An 8090-nucleotide genomic window follows, 5' to 3' on the forward strand; every position below is an offset into this window, starting at 1 on the left:
TTTTTTTTTTGTATTTTTTTGGCATCTAATTTGACCTCCATCTCTCTGCTGAATTGATCTGAACTGTAGCCTGGGATTTGGTTTCCATAGCAAAATAAAAGGAAATATACAATTTCTTGAAGCAGGTACATCGACAGCAAGGAACAGTGACGTCTGATAATTCCAACTTTAAATATGTCTTCTGAAACAAATCAAAAGAACAGACACAAGTCCTCATAGGGCCATTTGGTTCAAGGACATATACCATCACACACTTTAGAGGCTCGGGGGCATCAACAGTGGATGGCACCATACTTAATATTCTTAATAAAGATCCTCAGTAGGAAAAAGCTAATTATGTTAATTCCTTGGAAGATTTACATCTCAAATATCTTTATTAAAATATTATATATATGCTACACTTCTCTAGGACTCACAAATTCGAGAAGCAAATGAGGTCACAGGAATGCAAACTGAAAAACTGAAATTTCACAGGCTTATCGGTATACTTAAATATTATTATTACCTCTGACTCATTAAAATATGGCCCTCCCAAGTATTTCTAAAAGTCTCTGGGGAGTAAATTACTTGTTTTCAAGAAAAAATCTTATTGGGTGCAGTGTTTGCTCTGTCTGTCACCGCAGTTTTTCTGGCTACTGCTGACGCTCCCCTGGACCCATCTCCCTGCAGGTCTCCAGTACCCTCTGGGCACTAGAAACTCCACTGGGCACAGTGCGATATCATACTTTCTATCAAGGACTCCACCAGTATGCTTGAGCCTTACAAGTATGAAAGCTGCTCTGTGACACGTGTTGAAAGATGCCCATCTTTCCCAGCATTACAGCAATACATGTAGGTCTCAAAGTTGCACAGAGTTTTAGTGAAAATGCTCTTTCGGATTTTACCTACGGCTCCCTTGTTTTTTAAAGGATTCAGATCTGAGTCCAGTGAAGACTCAGAACACAAGTCCTATAGATAGTTACCATGCTATACTTAGACCAAACTTTCCCCTTGATGACTCAGATTTACTTATTGGCTCAATCTCAGAAAAGCTTTTTCCTTTCCTTAGGAATAATCTCAGAAAGTTCCTCGATCTTCATGGAAATAGCTGTCTGGCAGGCTGCCCCATGGGTTTACTGATATACTCAGATACATGAGAATTCCTTCCTTCCTTTCTTCTTTCCTCCCTCCCTCCTTCTTTTCTTCCTTCCTTTCTTCATTTCCCTCAACATATATTTCATGGAAATGTACCAGATACCAGGCACTATCTGGATGGTAGGATCATAGCAATAAGAAGAATAGACAGTATCTGGTCTTTCAGGGAATCTTGTGGGAGAAACGTAACGAAAAAGCAATCAAGTACACAGGGTACTATTTATATAAGATGGTCATAAAAGGCTTAGATCCAGTGCTATTTCAGCAGAAACATGACTAAGGAAAGGAGTGAGCTCAATGGGTATCTGAGGGAGGGTGAGTCTACACAGAGGGAATAGTAAGTTCAAGGGCCTTGGGACAGGAACATACATGCCTAGCCTACTCGAGGAACAGCAAGAAGGCTAGATTGATTGAAACAGAGGGAATGAAATGGAGAGAAAGAAGAGAAGAGATCTGAAGGTTACCCACGATGACATCTTGAGTAGCACTTTGCACAATTTGATAGGTCTTTAAATAAATAAATACAGATAAAAAAAATCCTTTGTGAGGTCTTGAGCAGAGGATTCAAATGATCTCAGTCATATAAAAAGATCACTCTTGCTGCTGTGTAGAGATTGGATTATGAAAGTTTAAGTGGGAGAAGAAAGAGACAAGTAAGAAAACTGTTATAAAAAAACAGGTGAGAGCTGATGGTAGTTTGATTTGATGACAGAGGTGGACGGGGATGAGAGTGGTCCATTTTTGAACAGTATTTAATGGGTTTCAAGGTACAATAATCAAATAATGAATTATTTAAGGAATGAGTTATTTAAGAAATATGAAAGGAAGTCATTCAAGGGTGAGTTCACTGCTTTTGGTCATAGAGACATGGTGTCATAACTATTTACTGAAATAGGGGATATTGGGGAGCACCAGGTTGTAGACGATGGAATCCAAGCTATGAGCTTGGACATGTTAAGTTTGAGGCATTTATTAGATATTCAAATAGAAATTCTGTATTAGTTACCTAGGGATGCTGTTACAAAGTACCTCAGATCGGATGGCTTAAACAAGAGAAACTTCCTGTCTCACACTCGTGGAGCCTGCATGCCCAGGAGCAAGGTGCCAGCAGGGTTGGCTCAGTCTAATGTCTGTGAGGGAAGAATGTGTTCCAGGCCTTTCTCCTTAGCTTGTAGATGGCCATCTTCTCCCTAAGTCTCTTTACATCATCTCCCCTCTCTGCATGTCTGTGTCCACATGCCTTCTTCTTATAATACGCTATTTAGGATGCTCCCTAATGATCTCAGTTTAACTTGATGACCTCTGTAAAGACCCTAATTCCAAATAAGGTCACATTCTGAGATAACGGGGTTAGGACTTTAACATATGAATTTTGGGGATACATAACAGGTGTCAAGCCCAGGGAAGAGGTTGGAGATGAGATGTACATGTGCTGTTATCTGCACATAAGTGATATTTAAAGCCACAAGACTGCATGAGATCACTATCTGGCATGAGTGGAGACAGAAAAGATATCTTGAGATGCTCTAACATTTAGAGGCGGGTGATTCTTACTCAGACTCACTCTGAATCTCCAGCTACATATATTTTTATAAATGAAGAGTCTGTGACTTTCTAAGCCGTGCTGAGTTCAAGCCAGTGGACCCTGCTTTCGAAGGAGAAGGGCACTTCGTGTGGTGGTTAAGATCAAAGCAGAAACTCTGCATAGAGAGGAGAAAGGCTCTGATGGTCTCTGACGTCAGTGGCTGTTATTTCCTTTAAAAAGTTCACTTCTGGGCAGTTTTTAGCATTGCTCTGGAATAACTTAAAACAAAATTTAAAATTTATTAAGGAACTTTGCCTTGACTGTATAATAGCCTTAATAGGAAAGAAAGTAAGAGACTTGTTTCAGTTGTGACACATGACAGGCCATTTTGCTTGTTTTGAGCTTTCAGAATGACTGCAAATCACGGTTTGGCTTAGCAGACACTTGCCAAGCACACTCAGCAAGTCATGATCCTGGGTATGGTGATCATAAGTCTGACTTAAGAGGTCGTATGTGATGACTTTGCCTTCTGAGGTAATTCTCCATGAAGACAGCATATTACGGTAGGACGAACATGGACCCGGGGCTTGGCCTCTCTCCCCAGCTCTGAGGCCTGTGTTCTCTCCCCAGCTCTGACTCCAGTCTAGTGCAGGCTCAGGGACTCGTCACTTATTCCTAGACCAGCCCAACGGATGAGGGTGTGGATGGGATGACTTCTGAGATTCCTCCTTGGTTGAATGTTCTTATGACTTAAAAATAAATTATCTCTATTTTTTAAAAGAAGTCACTGTTTTCTGACAGACACATGTGGCCTAGTTCTGTGACGTGATGTTGGCTTTGCAGTAACATTCCGGGTGGGGAGACTGAGAGCGTTCCTGTTAACGAGATAACGAGAACTATTCAAAAACAAATCTCCAACACCCCCAAACTCACCTCCGGTGTAACTTTTTGCTCTGCTTTCCTGCACCCACCTTGTACCTGTGACTCACATTCCATTAAGATGTGTTTAGAGTGATCATTGTGAGTGCTAGACGTCAAAGCGTTCCACTTTCTGGAGAAATATATTTGAAAATATTACCTTTCGATCTCATCTTCAGACTATTATTTTGAGCTGTTTTTCTCTTATTTGGATCCAGGTGGGGGATTCCTCCTCATTTTCTGTTCTTAGATCAACATCTCGAGGTGTGTGATACATGTATAAGAAGCCGCTCTTGGGCCACGCTTGTCCACCTTATGACTTTGAGGCCCAGAATCCTCGCCATCAGCTAAGACTTCTCCATTAATGGCTATTCAAAATTGAAATTCTCCTGGGCTTTAGTTAGACACCCACAGTATTGAGTGTATTTTCTGTCATCTACTGTTTTGTTTTAGCAGCAAATGAGATATAAGATTATGTCCATTTAATGGCACAGCCACATATCTGGTATCAAAGTCACGGTTTGACTCTTAACTCCAAATACTGAATTCCCTTTTTTTTACCTGGAGTCTCTACTTGCAGACTCTCTTCTCATGAGGCTATAACTTTCATTTGCTCTTGAGAATAATTAAATTTAAATTTTAGGAGGCTAGTGCTGGAAGGGAACTTAAAGATAATTAGACTCGTGAGAAAACATGTCCGGTGGTAAAGCGAGTTGTTCAAGGCCACCTGAGACTGGAGCAGTGCCAGGACTTAAACACGTTTGGGACTGTCATTGGAGCTGTGGGCGTGAGGATGAGGGGCTGCCTGGGCTGTATACACACACTCTACGTTGCTTCCCAGGGAGTCTAAATATTGTTTTTTAACTCCAAACAAGACATTTTTTTTTTTTTTTGATAAAACAAAAGTTTCATTTAAATATCCATGCTTTTGATATATATTTATAAACCTTGAGGACTAATACTTTAATGGGTCTGGAATATTATGACTTTAAGGAGAAAAGATTTTGTGCTGAAGTAGGGATTACTTTGTGCTCATTTATTGTTTTGAAGGACTGGAAAGCTTCTGGAGATGTTGAAAGCCAGGTTGGTTTTTAAAGGTAAATGAAATCTCTTTAGAAACAGTAGCAGTGTGGATCTCAAGGATGAGAAGTGTGACCTCATCCTCAAGGCCCTTTGCTTATCGATCTTTCTTTTCACCGGTACACAACTAACAATTAGCATTAAGATCTATTTTGGGTCCAGACCATAAACAAGACCAACTTATGCAGAGGTCCTTCTCCTTCTTTTAGAATTCAGCTCAGAAGTCCGTACAAACCCTCCGTCTTTCTCTTCCATGTTGCTAGATCATGCAACTCTACATTTTTTTTGTAGTTCTCTCTATTAAAGCACTAGTCATGTGCTGTAAATATCTATTTGTTTGTCTTCTCCCCTAATATTCTGTGGCTTTTTGAAGAGGCTAATTCTCTATTTTTTGTGTGTGCCCATACAATACTTAGAACAATGCTTTGAGACACAGTACATAGTTAATAAATATTTTAATAAGTAAATAAGTGAGCAAATATCTGCTTATATAGAGAAAATATTAGCTGGAGTCCTTTGAAAAGCAGGAGAAGACAAGATTAGACATGGAAGTGTTTAATACAGAAAACACCTGTACTAGAAAATGGAGAGGTTAGAGGCCCATCAGACCGTGTTAGAAATCTGACCTTGAGTGAAAGAGAGGGCAAATGTGGGGGGTCAAAGCTCTGTAGACTGCCGAGCAGTCTCAGGGAGGTGGGGTAAGGACACTGTAGAGTCCTTAAGCCGATTTGGACCTAAGAGGGTCCTGGGTCTTCCCGGGATGGGCCTGTCTTAGTATTCCTGTCACTCCCAGGCATCGACTGGGAGCAGCCTGTTGGAAACGTGGCTTCAGAGCGAATTTAGGCATAGCCTTCAGAGCACAGCAGCTGGCCCTCGTCAATGCTGACCCCTTTAATTGGAGGACGTGAGGGACATCCTCTTGGTTTCTGACTTGGCTGACTTCCCTGCATTTCACATTCCGGTCTGGCTTTAGAGTTTACTCCATGAGCTCAGTGCCTGGCACATAAAAGTTGCCCACAAGTGATAAAAGCCACTTGACTATTTGTGAACTTATTCTATTTTCATAAGTTACCTCGCTGCATTCTTTATTTCATTTCAAATATCCACATGTGATAAGTCTGACTGTAACATTTTCCCTTCCGAGGTTGAGTGGATACTGTGAGCTCTGTTTATGAATGCAGGCTTTTGCTTTAGCCAAGTGCATTGAGCACCCAGCTGGTATTGTCACAGCCTCTGAGAGAGAGGGAATGAGCCATCAGGGCAGGCTTGATAAGGAGATGGCATCTGAGCGGGCCTATTATAGAGGAGTAAGGCCTGAGTGGCTGGTGCTGAGGATGATAAAGGCCCGCAGAGGAAGTCTCAACCCGGTGATGCTGGGAGGCAGACTGGGAGGAGCTCTTGTGACAAGCTGTGGAGTCTGGATGTCACTGGGGAGGCCCCTGAATCCGATTTGCTGACCCCTAAAATAACGTTTTCTGTTGTGACAGCCGCCTTCACAAGTGACTTCTCTGCTGTTTACTTGCTATTGGGTTTGAGGTCCTGCACACAATTGTTGATTTTTGATGCTTCTCTTCTAAGGAAGTGCCTTGGTCACCGTTAGATTCACTTTTCAGTGACATGGACAAACTGGACATCTCTTCATAGGTAGATTGTAGAGTAAATGTAGAGTAAAAGGTACCCTAACTAGTTCTTTTTCTCAAAAATACAGTTTTTGTAACAGTAGGAATAATAAGCAATCTCTGAATTTCGAATGCAACACAAGAAATCACATTTGAAAAAGGAACAAAGAAGACACAATGTTAATCACAATTTTGTGTCCCTTGCCTTCTATTTAAGCCATTTTTCCATTAGATTAACAGGACTTCCTTTCCCAGGGCCAAGTGCATTAACCATCCTGATCGAAAGCTGAGCTGGTCCTCGCGGTCATTAACCTGGTGCTCTAAGACCTCATGTGATTCATATTCAGCGAGTCTTTGAGTTCTGGTTCAAGCTGAACTCCGTCCTCTTCAGAGAGATTCAGAATTGAGCTTTCTGGGGAACTAGCTCTTTCAGAGACAATGTGTTGCAATGGGTAAGGTCAAAGACTGACTCATTCACTGAGTTCGAGTCTGGGCCCTGCCACCTAACCAGCCAAGTGTTTTGGGCCCAAATTTCTGGTCTCAGTATCCTCAGTAATGATATCTGTCTTGAGGATTAAATAGATAATATACATAAAGTCCTTATCACAACCATTAGTACATTGTAAACATTTAATAAATACCAGTCACATTAATTACCTTTATTTAAACATGTCTTCCCTTGTAAAGTGAGAGGGAACCTTTTTCAAGTTTCTGCCTTTCCCAGGGAGGTGCTGGAAGGTGAGTGGAGGAGTTGACATTCCCTCCCCATGCCCCCGCCCCGGGTGATGACTGAACATCCCAGCCAACAGAGAGCAGCCAAGTTCCCAGGGAGAAGTCAGATTGTTCTCATTTTTCTCATTTTTCATACATAAGGAAACTGAAGATCAGAGAGATTTCTTTGCCAGTCATTTGCCTGGTGTATCATACTTCACTCCACCCAGTCTTAGTAGTGATGGGCACAGTATGAATAATCTCCCTGATTTGGTTAAGTCTTGTCCCCAGTCATCTGCCCTGCAGCTGTGCCGTAGTCACGTGTCACAGCTTTGGGTGATTGCTCCCTCCGATTAGTGCGGAGGGAGTGCTCTGCTCACGCCCCAGGCATTCTACTCTTCCACCCATCATTCTCTGTCCTTTCTCACTGAAGAGCTTTCAACTCTGTGCTCTAGTCTGTCTGATCTCTCTTCTCATGTATCATTAGTGTTTTTCTAGGTTTCTTTGAGATCTAATTCATGATTCAGCCTTTTTCACACCTTTTAAAGCATATACATATATATGTGTGTTTTAAATAAAATTTATTGGGGTAACATTGGTTAATAACACTATATAAGTCGCAAGCGTACAATTCGATAATACGTCATCTGTGTATTGCTTTGTGTGTTCACCGCCCATAGGCTAGTCTCCCTCCACAGCCATATTTTGGGCCCCTTTCCCCTCTCCATCCTCCCCCCACCCCATTCCTGTTTGGTAACCTTCATACTATTGTTTGTGTCTATGAGTTTGTTTGCTTTGTTTTAAAACATACGTTTTTAAGAAAATAAAAGGTAATCGGTGCATACATTTGTTTAATCGAATCAAGAAATGCTTAGAAATATGTCATCCATGGGAACATGCATGAGCTGTCATATTCAAATCACAAGTGATATTTAATGTTATATATTATAGAAATTCAAATTTTTATTTTACGTATTTTAAGTAAACTCTCAGAAATGTATATACTATTTATAAACTGTCATTACCTATCTACACTATTGGCCGAAGAGATCTCATTAAAATCTTTCTCTTAGAAAACCTGTTTAAGTGTGTGTGTGTGTGTG

The sequence above is a fragment of the Pteropus vampyrus genome, unplaced genomic scaffold (genome assembly GCF_000151845.1).
Source record: "Pteropus vampyrus isolate Shadow unplaced genomic scaffold, Pvam_2.0 Scaffold28, whole genome shotgun sequence".
Taxonomy (NCBI): domain Eukaryota; kingdom Metazoa; phylum Chordata; class Mammalia; order Chiroptera; family Pteropodidae; genus Pteropus; species Pteropus vampyrus.